The 14399-nt window shown below is 40.8% G+C and overlaps 1 long non-coding RNA gene across 3 annotated transcripts in view; it reads right to left on the minus strand.

Annotated features, from left to right (window-relative positions):
• LOC138746081 (uncharacterized) overlaps nucleotides 1-14399 on the minus strand; it is an 89677-nt gene that overhangs the window by 28236 nt on the left and 47042 nt on the right. For all 3 annotated transcript variants that reach the window (XR_011346690.1, XR_011346689.1, XR_011346688.1), the window contains 2 exons: nucleotides 2752-2885; nucleotides 1566-1662 (listed from right to left, as the gene is read on the minus strand). This is a non-coding gene — a long non-coding RNA (uncharacterized lncRNA). The remainder of the gene's footprint in view (nucleotides 1-1565; nucleotides 1663-2751; nucleotides 2886-14399) is intronic.

Consider the following 14399-nt stretch of genomic DNA (forward strand, 5'->3'; position numbering starts at 1 on the left):
CAATGAACCCTCCTCTAGTAAAATGAGAGCAAATTTTATTTTGGGTACAACTTAACCCGTAACCAAGAATAGATCATTTTAATATAACTCTTGGGTTGATGTTTGGAATTTGCATATTAACATTAGTCTAATGCCTTTGGGCAAACTGGAACAAACCAGTAGGTCAGACGGCATCCGGGGGTAGAAATGGTCAGTTAATATTAGGCCTTTTTATGGTGAAACCCAAAGATGCTACCTGACCCACTGAGTTCCTCATTGTTTGCCCAACCTTCTATTAGCAACAGGTGCAGCACCTTGTCAAAGGCCTTCTGAAAATCTAAGTAAACAACATCCACTGACTCCCATTGTGGTCTCCACATTGGAGAGACTGGACACAAACTGGGAGATCACTTTGTTGAGCACCTCTGCTCTGTCCACTGCAATAGCGTGGACATGTCTGTCCATAGTCTCATGCACTGTCAGACTGAGACCACCTACAAATTTGAGGAACAACACCTCATCTTCTGTCTGGGCACCTTCTAACCAGATGGCATTAACATCAACTTCTCCACTGTCCATTAAACCATCCTCATCTTTGTCCCACTGTTTCCTTTCCTCTAGTTCAGTTTCTCTCTCTCTCTCTCCCCTTTCCCAGAGCCAACATCAATTCTCAGCTTTCCTCTCATCATATCCAATTAACACCTTTTGTTTGTTGGTCTGGACCCCTCCCCCTCCCATTCTTCCACCTTTCTCTCTCTGTCTTTATTCAGATGCCTGTCTTTTTTTTTTGCTTATACCTCAAAGAAAAGCTCAGGCCCAAAATGTCAGTAATATATCTTTATCTCCAATGGACACTCCAAGACCATGTCCCTCCAGCATTTATTGAGCGTTTTTCATACAATCACAGCATCTGCAGACTTTCGTGTTTCACAGCTCTCCTTTGACCTACCTGTTAACTTCAAACCTACTGACCAACTAAATACATTTTTTTTAAGTTAGATCAATAAATTCGATTCATCTTACCTCTCCCCTACAAAAGGATTCCTCACTATTGAGATGGATGGAATTGTAAACCTGTACCCAGCCTTAAAGTAATTTAACCATACATATTTCTGTGTAATTGCTGAAAACTACAGGCGTTTGGACTTATTGCTTGACTCCACGAGAAGTCTAGCATCCAAACACAATCAGAATAACCTACAGCAACAACTGAACAGAAATCACAGAGGTAATAGTTGGAAGCTCTGATTGGAGCTTCTGCTTTTTACATAGCTTTGTTCACTTTTGAATCTACACATAACCGTGAAGAAACAATTCCATGAAGTAGTACGCGAAAGTCCGTAGACACTGTGGCTGAAGTAAAAACACAATGCTGGAGAAACTCAGCTGCTCAAACAATTTACTTCATCTAACATACATAGAGATACATAACCAACATTTTGAGTGTGAGCCTTTCATCGGGGTATGAAAAAATGTCAGCAGGCAGCTGACCAAAATGGTAGAAGGGGAGGGGCAGGGGAGGGGCACTGTCCCAAAGGGAGGAGGTAATAGGTGGATAAGAGAGGGGAGGGCGCCTTGAACAATACCTTCCCTCTGTCTGCATCAGTGGTCGACCACTTCCGCGCACCACTCCCATCCCTGCATGTCTGCCGTTGGCCTCATTTACTCTCCCACCAAGACCACCTGTAAATTGGAGAAGCAACATTTTATTTTTCATCTGGACGCTCTCCAACCAGATGGCATTAACATCGACTTCTCCGGTTTCTGCTACTCTACTCTCTGTTCTCCATTCCTTCCCCTTTATCTTTTCCCTTCAGCTCTCCATTCCCTTCCTTCTCAGAGCCATCCCACCTCCCCCTGCTTGCTGCTCTGCCCTCCCTTCCTTATCCACCGATTACTTCCTGCCTTTGGGGCCATGCTCCTCCCCTACTCCTACCCCCACCATTTTGTTTGGGGGCCCATTGACTTTTTTTAATACCTTGATAAAGGGCTCAAGCCCGAAACGTTGGTTATGTATCTTTATCTTTGCTAAATAAAGGACACTGTTTGACCAGCTAAGTTTCTCCAGCATTGAGTTTTTATTTGAAACATTTCCATATTCAGACATGCTGGTAGATTTAGTGCAAAAAAAATTATTCTCCCTCTCCCTATCACCAAATGTCCAACTGGTGGATATATCTGCCCATGGGCTGTACCAAATCACATCAAAAGTAACAAATCCCAACTCAGATACCAATATTTTTGTTCTGACACACTAACAACATGGTGGCTAAAGCACAAATCAATTGCAATCTTGAGCACTTTGTTAGTGAGTTGAAATGGCCAGTGAGTGCTGTATTTACAGTTGTTAGTGACTGAGAGATAACCAACATTTCAGCTCCAGCCCAACCATGTAGGAACTGCAGCACGAAGCAGCCTTGAGCACTCTGACAGCAAGCTGGAAATCGCTAGTGGGTATGAGTCATTGCAAAACTGCACTTGAAGCTGCCAACATTTCTTTCATAGAATCTGGAGGAGGAAAGATATCCTCCACTCCCTTTTATTGTTAAAAATAACTCTGCAGAAAATGGCCAGATCGGTTTAATTATTCTAAGCCCAGAACAATATATTCTCTTTTTGGCCTGGGGGTTAGTTGGTTCTCACTCTCTCTCTCTCTCTCTCTGCTTTTTGCCACTCCCCCACTCTTCCATAACCAATCCAATGAAATTTTTATAAATTATTCTTCCAGCTCCCAATTGTTCAGTTCAAACAGTATGCTAAGAAAATACTAACCAGTTCTCCCAGATTACTCTCTTCTTCCTCAGCATTTGCTCAGCTCAAATTTCCTTCTCTTCCTGGGTGTTCACATTTCTGGCAGTGAACCAGCAGGTCCAACTTGCTTTATTCAAAATCTGCCGTTTCATAATCTGCCAAACAGACAGATTTTTATCAAAGGACGACAGAGGAATATTGATCCGCCATGTGTGATCAAACTGATGAGCCTCAACTTCATCTAACATTTCCCGTGTTCCAAAAGGAACCTAATTTCTCAGCCCTGAAAACGACCCGTGATAGTACCAGGTATCAATGGGAAATTATTTATTTTTAAAATATTGAATGTTGGCTTAAAGATGGCTCCTAAAAACAAATGACGGCTGTCCTGTCAATGAGCAGTTTATCACTTTTTTAAATTAATCATGAAGTCTCTTTAAATCTAAATGCTGTTCAGACTTGAATTATATGTGGCCTGATCATGAGAACCCATCCTTTGATCAACATTTAACAATAATGCCACTTTTTGCAAAGTAAAATAAAATATTTCTAGCATAGTACAGTCCATGTAGGTTGCAGCTTGGTAACAGAGAGAAGGATGGACTGAAAAGCGCGCAGTGCTTCAATGCAATGTTCTGAAACTTAGTGCATGGAGGCCCCCTTTACGCCACCTGCTAGATGTCTGCATTAAATGAAATGGCATTAACAGTGGTGAAGTGGCTGAAAGTTACACAGTATTGCAAAGTATAACAAGACATTTGCAATGTGATGAAGCAGAAGTCAAATGCATTTCTTTCTTCGAAACATAAATTGTGGGATAATGATAGTCTTCTTGCACAAGCAAGTATAAAAGTTAATTCTTTTCTTTTCCTAATCATGTTTTGTAAATGTTATAGTTATATTTAAAAGTGGCCGAGCTGGATTCACTTGATATTTTTACTGCCAAATTAATTTTAAGACTTGGTTTACACAGTTGTGAATAAATGTCACGCAAGTTTATGGATGCAATTTCATTTTATTTTATTGTCCTTTCTCTGAAGTTCAAGTTCAAATTCAAGTGCGACGGCACGGTCGGTCTAGTGGTTAATGCAACACCTTTACTGCGCCAGCGATCAGGACTGGGATTCGGAGCCTGCGCTTCCTGTAAGGACCTTGTACATTCTCCCCGTGTGTGGGCTTTCTCTGGGGGCTCCACTTTCCTCCCACAGTTTGAAATGTATGGGGAGTGTATGTTAATTGGGTGTAAATTAGGCAGCACCGAACTGCCTGTTCTTCTGCTGAGCTGAAAAATGTTCACCATTTTTTTTCAAATAGCGGGTGCCAAGAGGAAACCAGATGTTTCCTTATGATAGCTTAAGAGACAAAATCAGTACGGGGCTACGTTACTGTTTCCATCCACCTTTTGGAGATCAGTCTCTAAATGATATTGCAAGGACTTGCGGCTGGGTAGCTCCCAACTAGGAATATTCACTGGATGTGAAAGATAAAGAAAAGGGCTTTCACTTCTTTCAAAATGCACAAATTAATGTTGGTGCCTGATAACACTGGGCAATGAAGATTTTGTTTCCTGAACACCTTTGGGTGTATTTTATGGATTTTTGGCTGCTGATCACGAAAATCACCTTATAAGTTTCCTATCACATACTGTGATTTCCTGACATATTTTAAGTCTATTAGTATATTGCCCACAAAGCAAGTTGTTTTGGTCTGTACAAGCATTCCTGGGTATGCACTCATGCAGGGGCTATGCAAATGTTATCTTACGCTTGGCCCTGTTTAGTCAGAATTGATGTAGACAGGCTATAAAAGCAGTTCACATATACAGATGCCGTGCATTACATTGATGTAGATTGAACCATGTTGATGCACACGTTCATCAGGCAATAGCATAATGAGTTTACTAACAATAGCATTTATTGTCTTCAGAAAGATTCAAAACAGCAGAAATGACTTGTCAATGCCACAACCGCTGTGATACACTCTGTTACATTTGTGGCATGCATACACTTAAGGATCAAAGATGCAGCATAACTGCACTTATTAAGAAAGTCTATGAGCTCTACTTCGGAAGTAAAATTGGTGACCATGCTCACATTTGTTGTGCAACATGTCCAGTTGACTTGAGAGCTTGGCTCAGAGGTCCTCGGAATCAATGCCATTTGTGGTCCCAATGATGGGGGATAACAGAAGGATCACTGACAAACTGTTACCTGCTATAGAACTGAGTAATGAAGAATGCATGTACTTCCTCCCAGTAAAACTTTTGCTCTTTTTTTTAATGTCCCTAGCTAGAGGAGTGTGTACCTTTGATACAAACTCTTGACATGTTGTCATGGATATTTCTGAGAAGCCTACCAGTCAATAAAATGGTACAAAGATAATCCGTTGGATTTACTGGAGTCAATGTTCATCGAGCATAAGGTTGTAATGAAGAAGATGAATTAGAAGTTTTTATATGGTATTGGCTCGTAAGGAGTTGCAATCTATATTGAAGGAGATGTCACACCGACAAAGCAATTTCTCCATGCTACAATATGATAATGACATCTTGGCATGGTAGGTCAATGGGTGCAAACTAATATGGATTAAAATGAAATGTGTTACAAACTAATAAAATGTTTTTAGTTCTAATAAGGGAACAGCAATGGAAAATTCACCAGACAATGGTAAATTTAAAATAATAGTTTTATCAAGCTATTAATAATATTTTTTACTAACATCTAAACTTAACTCTATCTTAAACCTCACTATGCACAAATGTATATATCAGTGTGTGTGATTAAATCCAAAATGATTACACTTTAGGCATAATTCTGAAAAGTCCATTTTAAATTTCAGCATCAAACATCTTATGTTGAGCTTGAAGATTTTAAATTGGAGTTCAGAAGTAATTATGAAGCATTTTGTGTCTTCAGACCTCTTTAAAACTCACCACTTCCTTTTGTAGAGCCGTTTTCAGATGAATGATTTCATAAACTCCCTCTTATCTTGCCTAAGAGTTATGGCTTTTTTTATCATGGACACAAGGCTGCCCTCTTTTCTTAGTTGGATTGGCTATTTCTTTTAACATCCCACTTTGGGTGTTCATCCTTTTATTAAGGAGAACACAGGCACCCTTCAATCCTATTGATGACCTCTTCACCTGACCCTCCCCCCTACTTTATCTCTTTTAAAATGAATGTATTCCAGGAACCCACGATTTTCTAAGTAAAAATCCCACTTCTGGTGCTTCCCCTAAACATTCCTCCACTTAACTCCAACAGGTGCCTCTGTTCTTGGCCAATGAGCCCAGGAAAAAAAAAAGTCCTATCTCCACCCCTCATAATCAAACATTTCCATGAAGTCGCCTAATATCTTCCATCACTCCATATTGAAAAACTCGCTCACTCAATTCTGAATCCACATGGTTACAATTGGAATAGTACAGAATAAATGAGCAAGAACAAGATTAATTAAGTTTCCAGTGCCAGTCTCATCTTACCAAGAGGTTGGTGGAGAAGCTGTCCTCGCTGCCACTCAACATTTTTTCGGTAACTGGATTCTGGACTTCCTAACTGAAAGGACACGGCCTGTCTGGATCAGCAGCAGAACGCCGAACACTGTCCCGCTGAGCACTGATGCACCTCAGGGCTGTGTGTTCAGCCTGCTCCTGCTCATGTGACTGACCCATGACTGCAGCACCCGACCAATAGAGCATTCAAGTTTGCAAATTGACACGAGAGTAGCTGGGCCTCATCAGCAACAACAATGAATTGCAACTTCAGAAAAGGGGTGGAAAATCTCATGAAATGCTGCAAGAATTACAACCTGAGTCTCAACGTGGACAAGACAAATGAGATGATTGTGAACTTTATGAAGACCAGAGATGATCACCCATCACTACATTCCCCACTAGTGAGTAGTGGAGAGAATGGAGAACACAAAGTTCCTTGGAGTTCACTTAAGAAATGATCTATCCTGCACACATAACATCTCCTCACTTTTCAGGAAAGCGTAACAGCGACTGCACTTCCTGAGAAGACTGAAGTGGGCAAAGCTACTGGCCAGAATACTGCCAACTTTCTACAGGAGCTCAATTGAGAGCATCCTGACCAGCTACATCACAGTGTGGTACGGTTGCTGCAAAGCATCTGATCAGAGGTCAATCCCAGATCCATAAAAGTGGCAGATCACTGAGGTCTCCCTCCACCTTTTCAATGTGATTTATTTGGATTGTTGTTTAAAGAGCGCTCATAAAACCTGTAAGATCCCCTACCTTGCCAATCGCGTCACAAAAGAGATAAATAAGTATTAGAACCACCAGGCGGAAGAACAGCTTCTTCCCACGGGCAGAGAGTCTGCTGAATGACCACTGAACTGCTAAAACAACTCCCTGTGACTCTACTATTTATTAATAATAATAATTTTTAATATATGCATGTAAGACATGTATGTAGGTTCTGTATGTATGTTAAGTCTTTATATGTGTTTACGTGCTTTTGCCCCATGTACCGGAAAAACGATGTTTCATCAGGTTGTACATCCCTAACATCGAAGTACTCGAGATGGCAGAGGCCGACAGCATCGAATCCACACTGCTGAAGATCCAACTGCGCTGGGCGGGTCACGTCTCCAGGATGGAGGTCCATCGCCTTCCCAAGATCGTGTTCTATGGCGAGCTCTCCACTGGCCACCGTGACAGAGGTGCACCAAAGAAGAGGTACAAGGACTGCCTAAAGAAATCTCTTGGTGCCTGCCCCATTGACCACCGCCAGTGGGCTGATCTCGCCTCAAACCGTGCATCTTGGCGCCTCACAGTTCAGCGGGCAGCAACCTCCTTTGAAGAAGACCGCAGAGCCCACCTCACTGACAAAAGACAAAGGAGGAAAAACCCAACACCCAACCCCAATCAACCAATTTTCCCCTGCAACCGTGTCTGCCTGTCCCGCATCGGACTTGTCAGCCACAAACGAGCCTGCAGCTGATATTTAAATCTTCGTCCGCGAAGCCAAGCCAAGCCACTGTTACAGTCAGATCATAAATAAACTCGAACTTACTGCAAGAAGGAGACGCAACCCCACTAAATGGAGGAACAACACCTCATATTCTACCTGTTCACTCTCCAATTAGACAGCATTAACAGAGACCTCCTGTTTCCATTTGCCCACCCCCCTCCCCTGACTCTCTCATCCCTTATCCCTCCAGCTCCTCCCCCCCCTTGACTCACTCTTTCCCTATCTCTCAGTTTCTTTTCCTCCAGCTCTCCATAACAGAGCCACCTCCCTTGCCTGATCAATTCTCAGCTTTTCTCTCCTGTCCACTAATCCATGTTCACCTACGACCTCCTGGCTGTTGGCCTGTACTCCTCCCCTGCCCCAACCTTTTTATTCAAGGGTTCAGGTTAGTTATTTATCTTTGCCTACTATGGATGCTCCGGAACACATCGAGCTTCGCCAATCACAGCGACTGTTTCGCTTTTGTGCTGAGTGGCCCTCGGAGTACAGAACACATGTGCCCAATGGCAAATCCCAAACGTGACGCGCAGTTGTGCAGCAGGAGGCCACCTGCTGCCGCGGTGCACCCATGGGGGCCTCGGAGCGTGAGCACAATCTATACAGCCGGTACTGTTTTTTCATGACATTCTTTTGCATTCCATGCAATTTGGATCATACAGCACACAAAAAATCTGGCACAGCATCATCCAATTTCAAGGCACTTCTTTTGGGTTGGCCCAATTTTTATTTTCATTACTTTCCTTTCAGACATTCGTGGAAAGTAGAATACTCAAGTTCAGATGGTATCAGCTCCATTAGACTCCTGATCGTAGAAACGTAGATAGCCTCATCCCATTTGGAAGAACCAGGTCTCTGCCTTAGTCAGAGCCCAGTGCCAATATACAATGATCAGATGGATTCAGGCAAGTTTCTTGTGCATGTGATGAATGACAAAGAATCTTTTCTCCATTCTTGAAAATCCCATACAGTATTCTATACGAACATCATTTGTCTGTTGGCCTGCACTCCTCTCTCTCTCCCATTCTTCCCCCTTTCTTTCTCCAGCTTTTAATTCTGCCTGTGTTTTTACACTCATGCCTTGAGGAAGGTCTTAGGCAATGTCTTAAAAAAGCAGCCTCTATACTCAAACACTCCCACCAACCAGGCCATGGCCTCCTCTTCATTCTGCTACCACCAGGAAGGAGGTACAGGAGCATGAAGATGAGCACTCAGTGGCACAAGGACAGCTTCTATCCCACTGCCATCAATTCCTGAATGATCAGTGAACCAAAGATACTGCCTTACTTTTCATGCACCATTATTTTTATGTTATATATATATATTGTTATAGGTTGGTTCATCATGTGAATGTTTGCACTAAGATGCTGCAGCAAAACACCGAATTTCGTGATGTGTTCATGACAATAAATTCTGATTCTGAAATGTTGGATGTATATCTATCTCCTATGGGTGCTACGGAGTTCTTCCACCATTCCTATGTTTTGATTTCTAGTGAAAGACACTTCATTGGGACTGAAATGGGGACAAAGGAAGCTGGTTAATTGTAAATTATCTCTAATGTAGATAGGTGAAACAGAAGAAGGTAATTTGGCTCCAGGGCTATCAACATGCTCATCAGTCTCATTCTACCAATGTCCCTGTAGCCATTTCTCCCTTCATTGTCTGTCCTACACACAAGGGCCAATTTGCAGTAGCCAATGAACCTATCAACTCACAAGCCATTAGGATGTGGGAAGAAATCAGTGCACCCAGAGAAAACCCACAAGGTCAAAGGAGAACTGTGCAAGCTCTACTCAGACAAGATTGGAATTCAGCATTAAATCCGAGCCACATTGCTGTGAGACAGAGACTCTAATAGCTGCACTGTTGTGAGCCACCCTGGTAATCTCTTTAAATTTACAAAACATGCATTTTTATCGTCTCTGATTAGATCCACATGGGTTTGTAACTGGCATCTAGGAATTTTATAAATTAATTTACATGCAAGAATATTTACAGTTGAGTTTCAAGGAGACCTTAAAACAATTAAATTAAAGCAAAATAAAAATAATTTCCTTTATCTTTGCTGTGATTTCATTATCAATAATCATTCACTGTTTATTTGGTGCTCGAGGCATGATCTGATGACGTGTTTTATGACTTCCTGATTTCAATGAGTCATGTGATGTCATTAGATACATACACTCAGCTACAGAGAGAATTCTCTTGATCTGTTCTTATTTAATGCAATTATATAGATATTGGACAGATAAAGGCGCACAGAGGTTCATTGTGAGAGAGAGGTCCCAAAGATGGGAGTTAATGTCAGCATTAAATCTGAGGGGAACATTGCTCCCAGGAATGTTTAAAGCATTAGAGATGCGACTCGAAAATAAGTGGTTTCGTGTGGCCTCAAAAATTCCTTTCAAATGCTACAAAAATGTCCTTTCCAGTTTCTAAAATTGATGTGAGGCCAAGTCACTGAAAAAAAACTCAAGGAAAGGCAAAGCAAAGATGTAGTTTATCGGCAGTCTATCACATGCCCATTCACCCCTGAATTTCCTGCCACCTATCTACATTAGAGATCCTTTACAATAGCTAATTAACCAGTTTCCTGCCTGTGTCTTTTCATTCGTACCTTGAAGAAGGGCTCAGGAACAATGTAAATATATCTTTACATCCTATGGTCAATGCAAAACTGCACAAGTTTCTCCAGCATTTCTGTGTTTTGATTTCATTTTTGTAATATTTCAAGTATATTTAACAGTTAACAATTACACACAATTTCCCTACTCTTTCTGTGTAAGTCAAATTACACAAAGAAAAATTAAAAAAAGAAAAATCCCATCGCCAGTGTGTACAGTGAAACACATAGAGACACGATATTACCACAGTGTTACATTCTTCCAGTATATTTCTTATGTGTGGCCAGGAAATGTATAGCAGTGACATAGAAATTAGATTCCTCTCTCCTCATTGATAGATGGTCTTCAGAAATGAACAGCTACATTCCTCTTGGAAAGATAACATAGTCTTAGAAAATAATATAACACCTTCCTGAAAATTTGGCAACCTTATCTAGAACATATAGGCACTTCACTAACTCCACCTCTGGTTAGCCTCTGTAAACCTCCGAGCTGGAGAAAGAAAGGGGAAGAATGGGAGGGGGAGGAGTACAGACCAAAGGACAAAATTGGATATGTTAAAAGGAAAGGTGAGAATTGATTTTTGGTTATGTGACAGGAGGAAGAAGATGGGCCTGGGGTTTCATGGAAACCGGAGAAGTTGATGTCAATGCCATCTGGTTGGAGGCTGCCCAGACAGAAAATGAGGTGTTGTTCCTCCGAGATGAGGGCAGTCTCAGTTTGGCAGCACATGAGACCATGGACAGAAATGTCAGTAAGGGAACGGGGCAAAAATTTGCCATGGGTGACTGCTTGGAGATGCGCGCTATTGCAGAGGACAGAGCTGAGGTGCTCGACAAAGTGATCTTCCGGTCTGCGTCCAGTCTCTCCGAGGTAGAGGAGACTGTTAACTCTGCATCTCTTCCAGCATTTGAAGCCTGATTTGCTGTGTATTTCCAGAATTTTCTGCTTAACCTGCACATCCTTTAGGATGTGGGAGAAAACAGAAGGCAATTGTGAGATTGTGTTGAATCCACACTGATGGAGCTGGTGGCTGGGATCAATTCATGGTCGCTGGAGATACTATAACATTGGTGTGAAATGCCAATCAGTGCAATATAGGGAGACACTTGAAATGTGAATTTAGAGTGTGTCACCAAGTAAATAATGGTTAGTATCAAAATGTTTAAAACACCTGAAGGCAACATTGAACAAATGACCTTGCTTTGTAATCCTCCTTCTGATCAGGGTGAATAACATTTCCTCTTTCCTAATGTTTTGAGCAAAACAAATCCAGAGTTTCCACAGCTACTAAGATATTTTGCAGCGATAAAAATGACTCAGATACCTAAATCTACACTTTTGTCTCTGAGAACTGAAACAATAGTGATGTTGTTTTTAGTGTGCACTTTTGTTTCCAGCTTGGGATCTGCAAAATTTAGAGGAATGTTCTGTATACATGTTGTTACATTTCAGCGTTACATTTTACTTGGGTTTGGATAACCTATAAGGAAAAATTAGTCATGGCCTTTCACTTTATAAAATGGGCAAAGTAATTGCTAAGACAGGCATCTGCCATATTGTCAAGGAGGCAAATTCCTCTAAAAAATCAGTATATAATTAGATTTGAACTGATGCCAAATCAAAGCAAGATGTCTGTTCTCCCCACATTTGTGGCAAAAATCTGAAAATAAGGTTCATATTTCATTATATAGGATGTTAAAAGTTCCATCTTTTAATTTCCTTAATTTGTTATTTTTATGACAATAAAGTAATATTACCTCCACATTATTTCTGGTTTATTTGATTTCTGTTTTTCAATGGTTTAGTTTAATTTAAATGTATAGCAAGCAACAGGTCCTTTCGGCCTACGAGCTCATGCCACCCATTTACACCTGATTGACCTACAACACCGGTATGTTTTTTTGTTGGGTGGGGGGGGGGGGGGAGGAAACTGTAGCACCAGGAGGAAACCCATGTAGACATGGGGAGAATGTACCATCTCCACCGGATTTGAATATTAGCGCTGCGCTTACTTTTATTTCAGCACAAAGAGGCTGAAACTATGATCAGTATCCTTCACTGAATGAGTGCCCAATTCAAATACTTCAGCAAGTATTTATCTTCATATATTTTATTCCTTTATTTTAACCATTCTATAAAGTCAGTGCATTTGATTTTCCACGCAATTGTTTTTGACCTTTAACAAAACTGGCAAAATCATTCATCAAGTCAGGCAACATCTGTGGACAGAGAAAATGGGTTGCTTCCTTGCTGAGTGTTTCCAACTTTTGTTTCAGGTTTCCAACATCCTCGGGTTTTTGATGTCTGTTTTTGTCCGTTACTTGCTTTAAACTCTTGTTTTCTTTCTATGATGTTTTTTTAAATTTCCCATTACTTCCTTGAAATGCTCATTCCTTTCTGGGATGAGCTTCTTCTTCTCAGATAGCCTCACAGGATTGAAGATAATATGCAACTCTCAGGTTCTGAGGTGATGTCATGAGAGAGGTGAAGAGAATTGATGAATTTCTCTCTCTCTCTATTAGGTCAACCAATGCCACTTTTTTACAACTTGAGGCTTGAAGGCTAATTTGCTCATAGGAGAGGTACAACTCCGTTGGTTGTGGTTTGACTAAATTTACTGCTTTGAAAATGCCAATCAGAATCAAAATTTATTGTCATGAACGTGTCACAAAATTTGTTGTTTTGTGGCAGCATCACAGAGCAAATATTGGTATAAATTGCATTTCAAAATAAATAAATAAATAAATGAATAGTGGGAGAAAATAGGAGAAAGTGAGGTGTGACCGATTATGTTATATTTTATATTGTATGTAGATATGTTTTAAAGGAGATAAATTGTAGCAGGTTTTTTTGTAAGCGAAGGTCAGAAACAAACACCAAAACATTTAAAATGCAAGAGCTCTGCTCAAGCCAGACTGTCCAGGCAAAAACTTTGAAGAATGCCTATAGAGACTTCACAAGTAGGTGTTAATTGGACATGGGTGTGGAGTAATGGATTATTGTTTTGGCAAGCTTATGGAAAAACACCATTTGGAAGATGGGTTGTGAGTTCTTAGTTCAGCCTGATCTAAGCCCTTGTGGTCCATACGAGGAGAGGACTGGCTGTATAATGTTTCACTTGAAATAAGGGAAACAGAAAAGGAACTCTGTGATGATCTGAAAGAAAGAAGCTATCATCTGGAAAACCCTGATGGGGCAAGTTTCTTCAGCAAGACACTGAAGTAGCTGATCGAAAGGAATCAGTTTGTGTCTAACAAGCAACAAATAACTCTCTGAAAACTGACAAGAACCTTCCTGAGCAGTAACAATTTACATTTCAAGCACCAAAGGCTAGTAAAGATTCATAAATGTTAAATTCTGTGTGCAGTATAAGAATTGCCTGATACCAGTGAACTTGGAGGAGTGAGAAATGAGATTGGACTGTGAATCAAAGAACTTTTCTGAACTTGCATATTGCATACACATGCACTTTGAATTAGAAGGGGGTTAAGTTAATAGTAAAAAGTTAAAGTTTGATCCTGTTTTCATGTTTAAAGATAATTAAAAGCAACTTTTGTTTAAGTAACCATTTGTCTTGGTGAATGTCTATTGCTGCTGGGTTTTGGGGTCCTCTGGGCTCATAACAGAGGTCAAGTCTGTGGTAATCTGATGGCAGAATGGAAGAAACTGCTTTTATGCTGCTCGATGTTTGCTTCACGCTCCTGTACCTCCTTTCTGATAGTAGCAGTGTGACGGGGGTCCTGGAAGATGGAGGCTGCTTTCTCAAGCTACCACCTCTTGTAGATGCCCTCGATGGAGTGAAGACTGGTACTCGTGATGTTACTGGCCAGGTTAACGACTCTCTGGAGTCATTTCCTGACCTGCACATTGGCACAATCATTAGTTATTTAAAAAGTTTGCATCTGCTGTTAGAACATACTTAAGAAAAAATCACGAATTATTAAATAAAGCTAAATATATATTTGATTGAAGTTTTATTTTATTCTAATGTATTACTTCAATGTGATTCTTAAATCCAGCACAAGGTTTCATTTAGGGAAATGATATA

This window comes from Narcine bancroftii, chromosome 11 (genome assembly GCF_036971445.1).
Source record: "Narcine bancroftii isolate sNarBan1 chromosome 11, sNarBan1.hap1, whole genome shotgun sequence".
NCBI classification, from domain to species: Eukaryota; Metazoa; Chordata; class Chondrichthyes; order Torpediniformes; family Narcinidae; genus Narcine; species Narcine bancroftii.